This window comes from Brassica oleracea, chromosome C9, assembly GCF_000695525.1.
Source record: "Brassica oleracea var. oleracea cultivar TO1000 chromosome C9, BOL, whole genome shotgun sequence".
Taxonomy (NCBI): Eukaryota; Viridiplantae; Streptophyta; class Magnoliopsida; order Brassicales; family Brassicaceae; genus Brassica; species Brassica oleracea.
The window spans coordinates 11,387,364-11,402,529 of record NC_027756.1 but is presented as its reverse complement, the minus strand read 5'-3'; the positions used below and the strand labels follow the sequence as shown (position 1 = coordinate 11,402,529).

Below are 15,166 nucleotides of genomic sequence, written 5' to 3'. Positions count from 1 at the left end.
TAAAAAATATTGAGTTGCATTTCAAATAAAAAGGTAAAGATATTAAAAATATTCTAATTAAAATATGTAAAATTTAATATAGTTTTAAGGAAATGGTCAAAATAAAAAAAATTACACATAAAATAATCATGATTTTTGTTAACTGGGCGGATAATTATTTATATGATATCACACACGAAAGAATTTTTTTTGTTTTTAAAATTATCTAATTAACTCTATACTCATTTTTTTATATTTTTATATGATATTACACATTCGTAAAAAAATAGATAGTTTAAGATGTAAAAAAAAATATTTACTTAATTAATATAATATGAACGAATATTACAAATACATCATTTAATAAAATAAATAATTAAAAACTGAAAATTCATATCCGCGCTGACAGGGTCTAGTGTCTATTATATTAGTAAACATCAACATTTAATTTCAAAACTATATATATGACAGTACACTATTATCACATTTAATGGTAAGACTTCATAAAACAAAAAATATTTCAAATATTTTATTTCTATCATGCTATATATTTAACAAACTCTTATTCAACCGATCTTATAAATTTGTATATATATATACAGCATCAACTCAAAAATAGATAATATCAAATTAATGAAGTTCACCACATATGTTTATAACTGAATGCTAATAATAACTAAACCAATATAATAGAATCAATATAATAGTTCTACTTTGTTTAGTAAATTTTTTCGCAACTGTAATCACTATTTACACAATTTGACAATAACTAGACGGTTGAATATATATATATATATATATACAAATCAACTAAAAACATAATCACAATCGAATACCAAATCAGGGTGACTAAAATAAAACATGTTTCAGTTAGAAAACATGATTTGATTAAGATGTATTACTTACCTTGAAATAAAGGTGTTTAGAGATGGAAATGTCGCCGGGAAACATTTAGACAACCACAAAGTTTATATCTTTAATCAAACTTAGAGATACCTTAATGCACAAGCCACAAATAACCATGTAGAACAAATAAAATATGTTCCAGTCATATTCAGTTAAAGACTGTCAAAGTCAACAATAGAAAACGAGACAGATCCGAACTGAACTCAAATAAATTAGTTACTAGAAGAGATCATTACAAACAAATCTATTTATAAATCTATATGACATATTAGTTTAGATTCTGTAACAAATAACTGTTCGTTCAGATTTTATAATAATATTTAGGCAATCAATCTCAATTTTTTTTTTTTTTTAAAACCCAACAATTTTTCTAAACCAGTGATTGATTTATTAAACCAAAAATAGCGTGCATGCTATATTACTGCTAGGTCAAAGGCGAGATATGTACCAATGAATCGTATCAGTTTTCTTATAGTATACTCTAAAAATAATTAATCAAAGCCGGATATGTAACATAGTCTCCAATATACTTTTTTTCTTTCTTTACGGTGATAAAAAGAATTGATATAGAGCATAAATATGTTATATGATTCTTGTCAAACCAAATTAAACATGAGTTGCGGAAACATGAGGACACAGCTAAAGTCAAGTCAATTCACGATCATTATATATATATCACAAAACACTTAGTTTGATGAGAATTCTCTAATAAATAATTTATTAAACCAATTCAAACCAACATATATTAAACCAGACAGTTGAGAACATGCGACAGATCAAAATTTGATATAACAATTTTAGTTACAATTTTCATATGTCGGACAAAACATATATGGATCAAAAAGCCTATCTGAAACAAGATCAGTTTATAATTTAATAAACATATTGGAATTATGGCTTATCTCGATTTGGAACGAACAAGGTTGGATTAACCAAAGAGCCCTCATTTAATAATGAACATGGGAGAGATCTCGATTTTTCTTTCGGTGGAACATTAGATGCACCAGTAGATAACACACGTTTTTGCTCGATGGCTAAGGTTTTTTTTTTGGTTAGAACGTGCTGATAACATGTTGTGAATCAAGAGAAAGGAGAAATCGATTGTTCTTATTATTCCATAGATAATAGTACATATATATACAGATACAAGGCCATGGTTCTAAAACTCTAGAACATAGGTTTAACGAGCCTAATGGACATCCACACAATTGGTTCATAACATTTTATATTTTTTTCTCACTCTTTTTAACTACTTCACTAATTATTTTTACTATAATAGTTTGACATCATTTATTATCATATTAACCATAATAATTCGACATGTTTGAACACAACTGTTTCATTTGTGGCAAAAATTCAAAATGATTAACAAAGAGTTTTTTTTAATATTTGTTTACATAATCAGTTAGGCATAGACATTCGGATACCCGTTCAGGTACAATTATTTCTTTCGGATATCAAGTTTTTTTGGGCTTTGAAATTAGACTCCACATAAATTTTCCGGTGGATTTCGAGTCAGGTCCTCCAGTCCGTATGGATTTGTTTTTGATAAATAGAAACCTAAAAAGTATCTAAAAACTAATGTATTTGAAACATGTTCGGATATTTATATCAAAAATAACCTTGCTAAACTATTCGGTTTGGATATTTTAAAACCAAACTAAAAAGGATCAACGATCTATTTTCCCACAAGAACTATCATATAACATCAGATATCCACCAAATTATGACCCGATGCTAGTTCCCCCTAAATCTAAAGGTATAAACTTATTTTTCTCAGATTCATAAATTGTAAACTTATTTCTCTTGAAACCAATAATTTAAAGCTTAATAACCCATCGACCATGGTTTTTACTGGTTTACACTTGACCAACCAACTTAACCAATCAAAACTCTAATTTTTTTTATTGATATATAAAGAGTTTTGTTTTTTGTTTTTTGACAATATCATTTAGAAACTACGAAGAAAAACCAACCGGCCCAACAAGCCAAACCGGTGAGACTGAATCGACATAAAGCATAGCTGAAGGAGAACTCCTCGCACCACGTGCAAGCTTGTCCGCCAAAGTGTTTTGTGCTCTAGGAATATGTCTGATCCGGAAGTGAGGAAAGAAAATCTTACTGCGGTTGAATTCTTCCATGTGTGTAAAGAAAGCATGTCATTCTTCAGGTGTCAACACCATCTTCACCAGTTGAGAACAATCCGTCGCAAAAACTACATCAGAGAATTGGAGGGTCTTCATGCACCCCATTGCCCAAATCAGTGCTTCACACTCAGCATACAAAGGTGACAAACTCCTACGAAGATTCATTGCCCCAATCATAACATCCGTCGAGCCACTCTTTCTACAAAACCACCCTTTTCCTGTATATATGTCCTCCTTTTTCCAATCCCCATCAATATAACAAACTCTATTGTCTTCCAAAGCTATACAGACAGGTTGTTATATTTACCTACCATTTCTACGCCTCATAACATAATATAAATAGACACATATATATAAGAATCTCAAAGCACAATCACAAAACATATACATCAAGTACAAATTGTAAAAGACATGACAGTATCAAAGACAACATTGCTTATTATTCTGGTCGCACTCCTCTCATGTTCGTCTCTCCCACTCTCTCTCTCTCTCTACGTGTGTGTATATATGTATATATGATGCCTAACTAGTTCGAAATCTGGAATGAAAGTGCATGTACTAAATTCTGTTTTATAGGTGTATGTATATCAAATGCAAGGGAACTAATGAAACCTGGACGATATGTGCAAAAGTGTGCTGGAGCATCATGCCAACCAAAGCTGCCCCAACCAAATCAATATTTTGGGAGTTGCATTAATAATATTGATTGCAAAAACAGTTGTTTTGATTCGTGTAAAGTTAAAAAATGTATTAATTTCCTATGCGACTGCGAAAATTGTTAGAAATCATGCTATGCACTTTGTTTTTTTCTTGCCACAGTTGTAAAATGATTTGATCATTAAATTACTTCTGGAAAATAATGTTTGATATGATGCATACACATATTTTCTCAATTTACCTTTGCTTCTTTTAAGAAATATGTTTTTGTTTGTTTTAAGGACATCAAAACTAATCATACTGCCTCTACTTTAATAAAAAATGATCGGATAATTAAATTCATTGCAAAAATTCACTTTTGTTAACCAGATAGATTATTTCAGTTATCCAAAAAAAATCTAGATACTTGTAGTTATGTATTTTTTACATTGGATTATCTGATCCACACTTTGTTTGCCAAATTTTATATTTCGAAATTTTACACAGTATAAAGCAAATGAATAGTAGAAAAAGGTCGATTCCTCTTTGCAGTTGATTCACTTTCACTTTAGTTGGACATGGCAAGGAAAGCAGGAATATAAAATTTGAGAAAACATGGCAATTTCCACATTGACAGCCTACATGTGATAAATTGAGTTTTGATACTAATATGCTTAAGATAAGATAATGACTTTGAACCTTTTACCGAAATGACTAAATCTTAGACTACTCGTTAAAATTTATTTTACGATATTAAAGATGAAAGTAACAACTTGCTTAAAACAAAAGAACAAAAATATGGGAAATGTTCATGCTGCATATGATCTGTTGCCTCCGGTTTATACTCTAAAGAAAGAAAGCAACATGGTAATGAAGAGAGTTGCATATCTCCAAACTTTTGTCAGAATTTAGTTTCTCAACTCCATAAGCAAAGGGCCAAGATTGTATTTATAAAGCGTAAAAGCTTTTTAATCCCGACAATTATTTCAGTAAGTATCTTGTAAAAAAAAAGTTAAATAGATAAAACCCATTATTCTCATCGCATGTGTCTTTTGGATGATACACGTATTTCTTCCACTAATAAAACTTCTAAAAAAACATAGTCATATTCACAAAAGATCTAACATCACATAAGTTCAAACATATAACACTTTCACAAGATGTCTTCTAGGAAGTTGTGAGAATATGGGCTTTGAATCAATATTGTTCTATTGGGTCAGAAATTAGAACAGAGCCCAATCACATAATGTGCCTTACAAACCGACGACGTTCTTGTTACACAAGGAAAAGGAAAAGGATTATTTACATAATCCTTACGACGTTAGGAGGAATAAGTCGGCTACGGTTCAAGTATAAATAGAAGATGTTCCAAGCTTGGTTGATCATCCTGGAGAAACCCTAAACACAAGAACAAAAGAAAAGTTAGGAGAGAGAGATCATGAGTATAAGAAACTAAGGAGAAGAGACATTGTTCGAGTCATGTCTCTAAGGGATAAAGTTTCTTCGATCTTTCTTATTCTTTGTTGGGGTCATGTTTTATACGAGGAGAGCGCTTAGAGCGTTTGTGTAAACCCCTTTGATTGATAGTGGAAGTTGTGGGAGACGGTTCCCACCCGAGACGTACCGGTTCGAAGCCGGGAACTCGGTGATCAAATTCTATGTGTTCTTTTGTTAAGCAATCATACGATGAATAATTCCTAACAAGTGGTATCAGAGAAATCCAGGTTTTGATTGCGGGTGTTAGTGAGATTATAGAGGCAACACATGGACGCGTTGGATTTGAAAGATCAAAGGGAAACATGACGTGAAAGAAGTACGAAGTTGTTGAAGACTAGAAGACTGATTTCCGCTGCAATCACAAGGTTATTGTGATGTTCGAAGTTTCTGGATACTCAAAGCTGCTAAGGATATGGAATCAAGATTTTAAAAGAACACATGGGGAGTATACCGGTTTTAACAATAGAAAAGTCAAGATTTTTTGCTGTGAAATCAGGCTGTATCTTGACTTGTTCTAGTTGTTGAAAGTTTATTCAGGTCAGTGTTCAATGATGGTTTGATAGAGAAACCAGGTTTATAGATCCATGACTAAGGGACGCCATGGGAATGGAATATATCTGAGAAAGTTGTCTCGAGATTATGTTACAAATCTTAGATTCAAGGGAAAAATTATAGCAGAAGAGTATGGAGGTGAAACATGGAGTCTGCTTTGAGGCAAAGCAGGCAGGGAACTGATGAGAAGTTCATATACAATCAGGCTGATAAAGTTTTCAAGGAGGGTTAAGTGTCAGGGATAAGGATCAGAGTTTCAAGAACTAAAGAAGAACACAAAGGGTGTGTTAGGTTCTGTAAGAAGAGATGCTTGGACCAAGGGTGTGTCGAAAGTCTACCTAGCAAGGATGATAGCTTGATGGCTGGTTCTGTTAAGTGATAACAGCGGTACACAGAAGAGTTCAAGGCAGATTTAATACATAAGAGTCTGGTGAAACAAGAGGAGTTGAATGGAAAGTTGTGTCGAAAGTCTTCCCAACAAGACTGGTTAGGAGGCGTGTTCCATCATGGATGATGGCGGTACAAGATGGATTCAGACTGCGGTTGTTTAACCATAAAGCAAGGTTTTTTGAAACACAAAAGGGAAGCTCAAGTAAAGCTAAGAGAAAGGAAATCTAGCAGTAATGTTTAACACTGTTTGTAAGGTCCTGTTTAACAAGAAGCATGGATCATGGTTTGTGTCGAAAGTCTATCTAGCATGTTTGGTAGCTTGATGGTGTGTCCTGTTAACGTTAACGGCGGTACAAAAGGAGTCCGAGGCTGTGGGGTTTAAACAGAAAAGTTTTTTGAATCAGAGAATTGTTTCAAGGGTTGAAACGTGTATGATTCAGGGAGGTAATTGCATTTGGTTAAAGGAAATCAGGATGCAGAGGGAGGATGAGTTAAATCAACAACAGATTCATGAAGGTTATGGAGGAGGCTGTGTGATTGATTGACTAATAGTAAAATCAATGTAGCTTCGGGCGTGAGGCAAACATGATTCTGGTTTGTACTAAATTTAAAGTGCAAAAGCGTATATAGGTAAAGGGAATTACCTAAAGATGAAGGAGGAGGCTGAGCTCTCACAGTTGAGGTTTAAAATAACTGTGAAGAATTAGAAGTCGTGCAATGTTGATTCTGGTTCCAGGTGGAGCTCGTCTTGGAAATCTGAAACAGTTTCAAGTTCCGGGTTAAGGTTCTCCGAAAGAAAAAGAAAAAAAAAAAGAGACAAGCCATAAGAAGATGAAGATGTCAATAAATTCAAGCATAATCAGGTTGCAACATGAGCGAGAGGGAAAGCTTTCAGGTTAAATGCTTGGTAAGGATGGAGACATCTCGTGAAGAGGGGTTACCTGAAGTTGCAGGAAGCAAGAGCGAAGGTTGGTCTTTCGTCATGAGTAGCTGGAAAGGAACAAGGAATCAAGTGTTAGATTCCACAAGGAGCTACTGTGTGAAGAAAGAGGTTGAAATCCAAGCGGTGATTTCAGTGTCTCGAATAAGTCTGAAAATTACTGAGGCTAGAAGGATGGTTCAAGTTTGTGGTCTTACCAGGAATCATCATGGGAGCAGAAGTACTTCGACTGATCACCGAAGAAAATGCGGAGAAGAAATCAAAAGTGATGATTTCACATAGCCTAGAGAAATGATAAGAGACAGAATAAATGGAGTAGTTCCGGGATTTTATAGAGGATGTTACCATTTAATGGAATCAGAAGATGATTCCAGGTCCAGGTGGAGCTGAAGAATGGTAAGATAAAGTGGAGCTGCTGTGGGAAAAGAAACCAAGTTAAGTTCTCAACAAAAAAAAAATCAGAGGCGCAAAGGAGTGTGTAAGAGTTACCACAAGAGAAATGCCATTGAAGGAGAACATATAAGGTTTTAGTAAAGCTGGCAAGGAGTTCAGCCTAAAGAACTGGAGGACAAGCTGTAGAGAGAAGACAAGCTAGCTCTGTTTGCAACTTTATCAAGAGAGATGAGTCGGACGCTGGAGGATCTTGAGCATTGATATCACATGATCAACGATGAAGTGAAATCGAGCGTTCCCATCAATGGTGATAACTTGAGAGAGAGTCAAGAAGAAAACAGAAGCAGAGCGGTCCAAGGTGGTGTAATCGAAGGAAGAATCAGAGTTCAAGGTGGAGTAACTTGATCTGAGGTCGACGGCAGAGGAGGCAGAAAATACACCGGAGAAGCTGGTAGGGATTTTCAGAGTTGGTATCGACATACATCTATCACGGTAGTGGAATAGAACGAGGTTGATACCTGAGGCTGGTAAAGATAAAGTCACCGAAGTTGCAAATAGGTAATTAGCATTGAGACTTCACTATCAAAGGAAAAGTCAAAGTCAAAGGGGGTTAGGACAACGAATCTACTATTCTTGCTGGAGATCACATTGGTTGTAGTTACGATGTGAGCAATGGATACTACAGATCGTTGGGATGGAGTCAAGAAGCTTTGGGGTTCTGTTCAGACAATACAGCGGCGAGGAGATTCACTCAAGGGTTTAGTGATTACCGGCTATGGAGAACTCTCCGGAAATTAAATAAATTATGGCGACACGAAATTGCATCAGTTCCATTTTGCCATGATCGAGAGAGCAAAGCCGAAACAGAAGTCATTGCAAGTTGCAGCGACTTTAATCGGGTTTGGTTTGCTTCGATAGATTTTGTTTTTGGTGTTTCACTGCCGGTGGAGACAGTCTCGAGTTGAAGGTGGCCGGAGGGTACCGCCATAAACCGCTGAGATTCGTCGGAGTTCCAGTTGCGTGTCAGGGTTTGTGTCTGAGACGTAATCAGAAGGAAAAGCTTTGATTTGCCCTCGGGGAAGGAAAGGACGTGAGGTAGAGGTGGGCTTTATCTGACTAAAGCCCAAGGTGGAAATTGTGAGAATATGGGCTTTGAATCAATATTGTTCTATTGGGTCAGAAATTAGAACATAACCCAATCACATAATGTGCCTTACAAACCGACGTTGTTCTTGTTACATAATCCTTACGACGTTAGGAGGAATAAGTCGGCTATGGTTCAAGTATAAATAGAAGATGTTCCAAGCTTGGTTGATCATCCTGAAGAAACCCTAAACACAAGAACAAAAGAAAAGTTAGGAGAGAGAGATCAAGAGTAGAAGAAACTAAGGAGAAGAGACATTGTTCGAGTCATGTCTCTAAGGGATAAAGTTTCTTCCATCTTTCTAATTCTTTGTTGGTGTCATGTTTTATACGAGGAGAGCGCTTAGAGCGTTTGTGTAAACCCCTTTGATTGATAGTACAAGTTGTGGGAGACGGTTCCCACCCGAGACGTACCGGTTCGAAGTCGGGAACTCGGTGATCAAATTCTATGTGTTCTTTTGTTAAGCAATCATACGATGAATAATTCCTAACAGAAGTCTTCCGGGAAGTCTTCTCAGAAGATATAAATTTTAAGTAGGAAACTTTACAAGAATTTAAAACATGCAGAAAATTTAAGCGGAAAATTAAAATTTAAGCAGAAAACTTAACTTTTAAGTGAAAATTGAAAATTTATATCTTATGAAAGTTAAAAAGTATATCTTATGATCTAAGAAGACACATTAAACCACATGACTTGATATTCTTGAATTTACATAACACTTTTGAAAGTTAAAAAATATATCTTGAAGTTACTTAGCACTCTTGAAAATAGAAGTTTTACAAAAACTAACGTTGAAGACTTTTGGGTCTTCTCTCAGAAGATTTCTTAAAGTCATGCTCTCAGTAGGTAGAAAACATTAATAAACATGAATGTTGGTATCCTCACAATTGTCACCAATTAAGTTATCACTTTCATTGAGTAGCCCAAATATTGACTAATATGCATGAATTAACAAGAAAATATTAAAAAGTCTCTTAATTTTATATAAAATGAAATTTTATTAAACATTGACCTAGAATAATTCCACATAAGTCTTTTCAAAGAAGACTTATTCCGGTAAAAGACTTCTAGGAAGTCTACCATTTTGGTCTTTTTGTAAACCCTAAACATATCAGAAAAGACTTTTTTTTTGGAAGTCTTCTCGGATAAACAAGTTAGTTTTGCAATTAACCGAATTGTATTAGATATTTGACTTTCTATAGAGGACTTCCCGGGAAGTCTTTCGTCGGAAAACTCCTCAGAAGTCTTTCGTCGGAAAACTCCTGGGAAGTCTGCTTAGGTAAGTTTTGCAGTTAACAATTAAAACTTAAATATTTAATTTTAATTGGAAGACTTCCATAGAATTCCTCTTTGATAACCAAAAGTTTGACTAGAATCACATAATAAAAAGCTACAAGAATTCCACTTAAATATTTAAGTCTTAATTATCAGTTGCAAATCTATCCTACATAAATTTCCACAAACAGTTGAGAAGACTTCCAAAGAGTTTTCTGACGGAAGACTTTTATAGAAAGTCAAATTTCTGACACAATTCGGTCAATTGCATAAGTAATCTCTTTAATCGAGAAGTTTCTCGTTTTTTTGTTGACAAAGAAAAGTTGAAAACTTCGAGAGAAATAGTCTTTAAAAACACACCGAAAGTCATTTTCAAAACTAACATATGCATTGACCATAAGACTTTCATAGAAGTCTTCTCAGAAAAACAAATCTTAAAAAAATTCAAAGATTGTTTTTATCCGGTGAGGTTCATGTTTACCTTCTCTAAGCACACATAACTTCTTAATGAAAGTTACCCACTCGTTCTTGAGCAAGAATCATGAGCTTGAATGGCTCTATAAATCTTGCAAAGTTTGGAATCAAAATCTTGGATTTTTTGGATGAATATATAGAGAAAATGAAATATATATAGTTTATAAGCATACAAAATGAGATAAGGGCAGTGAAAATTGATTTTCTAGGTTCATTAAGAGCTTCAAATTGGTTGTTCATGGTGGTTAGTGTGTTATGGCAATGACAATATTCTAAATACTTGATGAAGATGATGATGATAGAGTAAAACACTCATTTTAATATAATCACTCTTTCGTGAATAATTCGAATTTTTAGGTTTGAATAGGACAAATGAAAATTTCAAAAAAATCATGGATTACATTTGCATTAGACTTTTTGCTTTGGATCATATTTGAAAAAACCCATTTATATTATAACATTTGTTGATATTTTAAAATCTGCAAATGAGTTTTTTGCAAAATAATATGTATTTCATATTTCCTAAAGTTATCTATATTTACAAAAGATATATTTCAAATAATATAATATTACTTTTATAAAATTGTGTTATTACCATATTATTTATAAATTATGTAATATTACTTTCCAAAAGTTATTTTATGTGTGGTTATCATAAATCAATTTGTTATAGATATTTACATTTTAATCATATTTATATAATCATATATATATATATATATATATATATATATGTGAATATTTAAATAACTAAAGTTTTATTTAAGTTTAGTATTCAATGTAATAATAAACTTACTCAAATCTCTAAATTATTGAGAGTATTTAAAATTTAAATGTGATAAATAATTTTATAAGTTATTTTTTTTAACTAAAAATAACAAAAGTAAAATTTCATTTAAAAAACAAATAAAGCAATATAATAATTATTATTTCGGAAAATAAAAAAGAAAAATTATTAAATTAAACTATAAGCTATTACTTTATACTTTAAAAAAATTAATGAAATTTAACACTAAGTATAATGAAAATAAAATATTTTATTTTAGATAAAATATTTTGTTAAAATTATTATTTCTACTGATAGTACAGGAAACTATCTAGTAGTCTTAGGTTTTATTTATGATGGATTATTAAGCATATATAATTAGTATATAATCTAGTAACATACTATAATTTTTTTTTCCGAAATACATGTTAGGGGTCCAGTGATATCACTCAAATTAGCCAAAAGAGTGATTTATACTCTGTCAAATAAGATGTCGAGTTGTAGTACTTAGGGATCGAATCCACATGGAGCTAGAGAACACAATAGATCTAATAGTTATATGATTAAGTTAGGCTAATAGTTTATTATTGCAGTAAATATAATAAATTTCAGGGGCGAACAAGGTAGTTCTTATGGGCCTGACAATTGTTTGGTGGAAGGACGGTTGCTAGATCTAGGTTTTTTTATTCAAGTAATCAGGATTATAATGATGTAGAGACTAATTATTGTATGCAAGATATTAAAGAGCTCAACAATTAAGAACAAATCGATCAGCATTCGCTTTCTAGATTCGTCTATTGACTAGATCTAATGATCTCAGCAATCGGTTTGATCAATTAAAAAGTATCGATCGATGATTCTAGAAGAATATCGATCGATACACCTTTTGCACCGTCGATCGATTATTCTATATGAATATCAATCGACGCGCTTTATTCAAGCTTTGCGCATGGGTTGAATAACTACTCACTGAGGGCTCCTAGACCAGCTTTCGCCTTTCTCTAGCAATCCTAGCTCAATAAGGATAGATTCAGGATGAGACCAAGCAATAACTTGTGCCTACAAATCCTATGTCAAGGTTCTAGTTAGCTATTCTAGAACACAAGCATTAAGAACATCCTATTGATGAATATCACAACTTAGCAATTGTATAGTTGGGGCTAATCCCTCGTAACCTATCTGAACCCTAAACCTAACAGGTGGATCTATTCAAACATGAAGTTTGTCACAGAAATCATAGATGAATAGAAGAAATTGCAATAGATATTAAAACCAAAACCAATGGAGTTTCAAGATGACTCTCAAGGAGTTCATCTCTTCTCTCCTAACCTAGAACTATGAAATAAAATAAAGCTTAGCCGTCAACAATGGCTTAAAAACACACACAAATAGGGGTTTAAGTCGTCCAAGGGTATTCTGGTAATTTATGGTTGCTTTTGGGCTTCAGTCGGTTTTGAAATATGCTCGGCCCGCGTTCTGGCATCACCGTAGATCGACACCAAGGGTGCACCATCGATCGACAGTCTTTCATCTCCTCGATAGCTTCGTCTCGCGAGTCAGACTGACCACTCTTCAGTAAAACGGAAATAACTTCTGCTACAGGATGCTGATTGACCTCAAACCGGTGGCATTGGAAAGCTAACTAAAAGATATATCTTCTGTTTAAAGTTGGGCTCAATCTAAAGGTGGGAAGGTCTCCATACATAGCTAAGCATCTGACGCTTCTGTGTAGCTATGCACTCAAAAGGCTCCAAACGACACCAAAATCACCATTTTCCTCCAAATCGTCCCTGGACCTGTAAACACTCTAAATAGACTCTATATCGTAGTAAATATATATTAAAAAACTTATAAACCATGGCTAAAAATGGATAAAATCCATGGCCTATCAACTCCCCCAGACTTACATTTTTGCTTGTTTTCAAGCAAAACATACATGCAGTCTCTCTTGGTTTGAAAACAGCAGGGACTCACAGATTTAAAACTCAGAATCATCACCTTAGGAAATCCTAATCTCAGAAGCACATTATACCATATCCTAGTCTAGCAACCAAATTCACCTAGTCAACAACTTAGTAAATCATGTCTGACAATCCCCTCTACCAACCTCATTTCTTGCATAAATAAAAGTGTAGGTTTTAACTTGGGAGTATCGTTCACATGATGTAAGGATGCTCAAACAAGTATCTGGACCTTCATCTAAATGGGAGTTCCTTTCCTCTCTCTACTAGTTTCTCTCTCAGTCAAAGTTCGCTTCCATTGCAGAATCATTGACCAAGATTGGACAGACTTCCATGAATAAAGCTTTAATGGTTTTAGCCACCAAATCCTGTTCACTTCTTTTTGACCTATATCCTAGGATTCTTTCTGAATCAAGCCTTAATGGTTGTAGCCACCAAGTCATGTTCGAATCCTTTACCTATAGAATTCTTATGAATCAAGCCTTAATGGTTGTAACCACCAAGTCATGTTCAAATTCTTTTCCTAAATTATCATCTATTATTATTTATTTGTTTAATCTAAATTTCGAAATAGAGAGAGAGAGGGTGACATATCTACACAAGGCTTTTACCTTCCAGACTTGTTTGAAGAATTCGATCCCATGTATACCAAGCCCCAAGACAAGCAAAGTTGAGCCCAGTTAGGTTGGAGATCAGCTTTGGTTCCTTCAAACATTCCAAGAAACCAACAAGTGTAACATAGTTGACAGGTTGATCCACTTTGGTATCTTTAGTGCTATCTGCAACTAGTAAGTCTAGAATGGTGTGGTTAGATAACAAGCAAAATCAATAAGTTCATTTTCCCCTTCTTGACTCAATAAAAACTTCTTTTTAAAAACATTTTAATAAGACTCATGAAATAAACTAATATCAGTAAACCTCCCCCTCATACTTAAATTACATTGTCCCTAGTGTAAATCCAGTCGGATTTATGGTGATAACATAAACATAAGTACCCAAGTTAACAAGGAAAACGATATACCTGACCGGATTAAGTGTCGATCGATGGAAAGAAGATAACATCGGTCGCTGCAGGTAATGTACTGTCGATCGATATCGACATGCTCTCATCGGTCGATATGTTGGGCAATCGTCTACTTAGATCTGCCATTGATGTTAGTGTCGATCAACACAGTTAAGTGGCGATCGATACTTCTGATGCTCTGTCGAGCGACAGTGATCAAGTGTCGGTCGTTGCTGGTGCAGAACTCGTCTTCCTCGTATCTTTTCCTTTTACCTAATATAAATAGAACACGAACAGTCAGTAATAAATAAATAATAAAACCAATTTTTTTTGGTGAACAGTGACTCTGCTACAGTAGCCCTGCTATGGTATCTCAGATACAGTAACTCTCAATTTCCTGCTGTAATGTCGGTCGAAGTTGCTGTTACAGTGTCGCTCGATTTTCTTGCTACAGTCCCGTTCAATTTTCTTGCTACAGTGCCGCTCACGCTGCTACGGTGTCTTCGTTTCTGTTCATCTTTTTTTGACCTTCAATAAATATAATAAGAAAATCAGTAACAATCTAAGTTAAACTGAATGAAATGACCTAATAGTGGGTTGCCTCCCACTCAGCGCTTTGTTATAGTCATTTAACTTGACTTTGGAGATCTGATTTAGTCCGGATGACAAGAAAACTTTCTCCAAAACAAGTCTCAATGCCTTCTTGCTGAAGCTTTATCATTCCTTTGTGAAAGCCTCCTCCATAGACTCATCTCCTTTGTCTATCATCTCAGCAATAAGGAGTGCTTGAAGCTTTGCAAATGACTTTGAGAAGCATCTGCTGCGCACTCTGGATTTACTGGAACCATCTGAGAAATGAGGAATCATTGATAACTGAGGACCGTCCTTGATCTTTTTTATCTTCTTCCAATTCCTCCTCTTCTTTCCCCCAGATTTTTCTGATTGCGTGGTGGTATCTCCATCAAAAATATTTTCACACACATCAAACTCCTTCTCCTCTGATACGCGTCCACTGTCGATCGACGATGATGTGGTAGTGACGATCGATGGTGAAGTGGTAGTGTCGATCGATCCCGGCTTATTGATGTCGTTCGATACTGATT

The 15,166-nt window shown here is 34.3% G+C and overlaps 1 long non-coding RNA gene across 3 annotated transcripts; it reads right to left on the bottom strand.

Annotated features, from left to right (window-relative positions):
- Nucleotides 1–2,950: 2,950 nt before the first annotated feature.
- LOC106313861 lies at nucleotides 2,951–8,494 on the bottom strand. Of its 3 annotated transcripts, XR_001264502.1 has the most exons (6): nucleotides 7,537–8,494; nucleotides 7,393–7,462; nucleotides 7,245–7,276; nucleotides 7,049–7,142; nucleotides 6,752–6,863; nucleotides 2,951–5,066 (listed from the first exon to the last, which is right to left on the bottom strand). It is a non-coding gene; the product is annotated as an uncharacterized LOC106313861 (long non-coding RNA). The 3 variants fall into 3 exon arrangements; XR_001264501.1 differs by having other exon boundaries at nucleotides 7,245–7,462; XR_001264503.1 differs by having other exon boundaries at nucleotides 7,049–7,097; nucleotides 7,245–7,459.
- Between the last annotated feature and the right edge of the window lie 6,672 nt (nucleotides 8,495–15,166).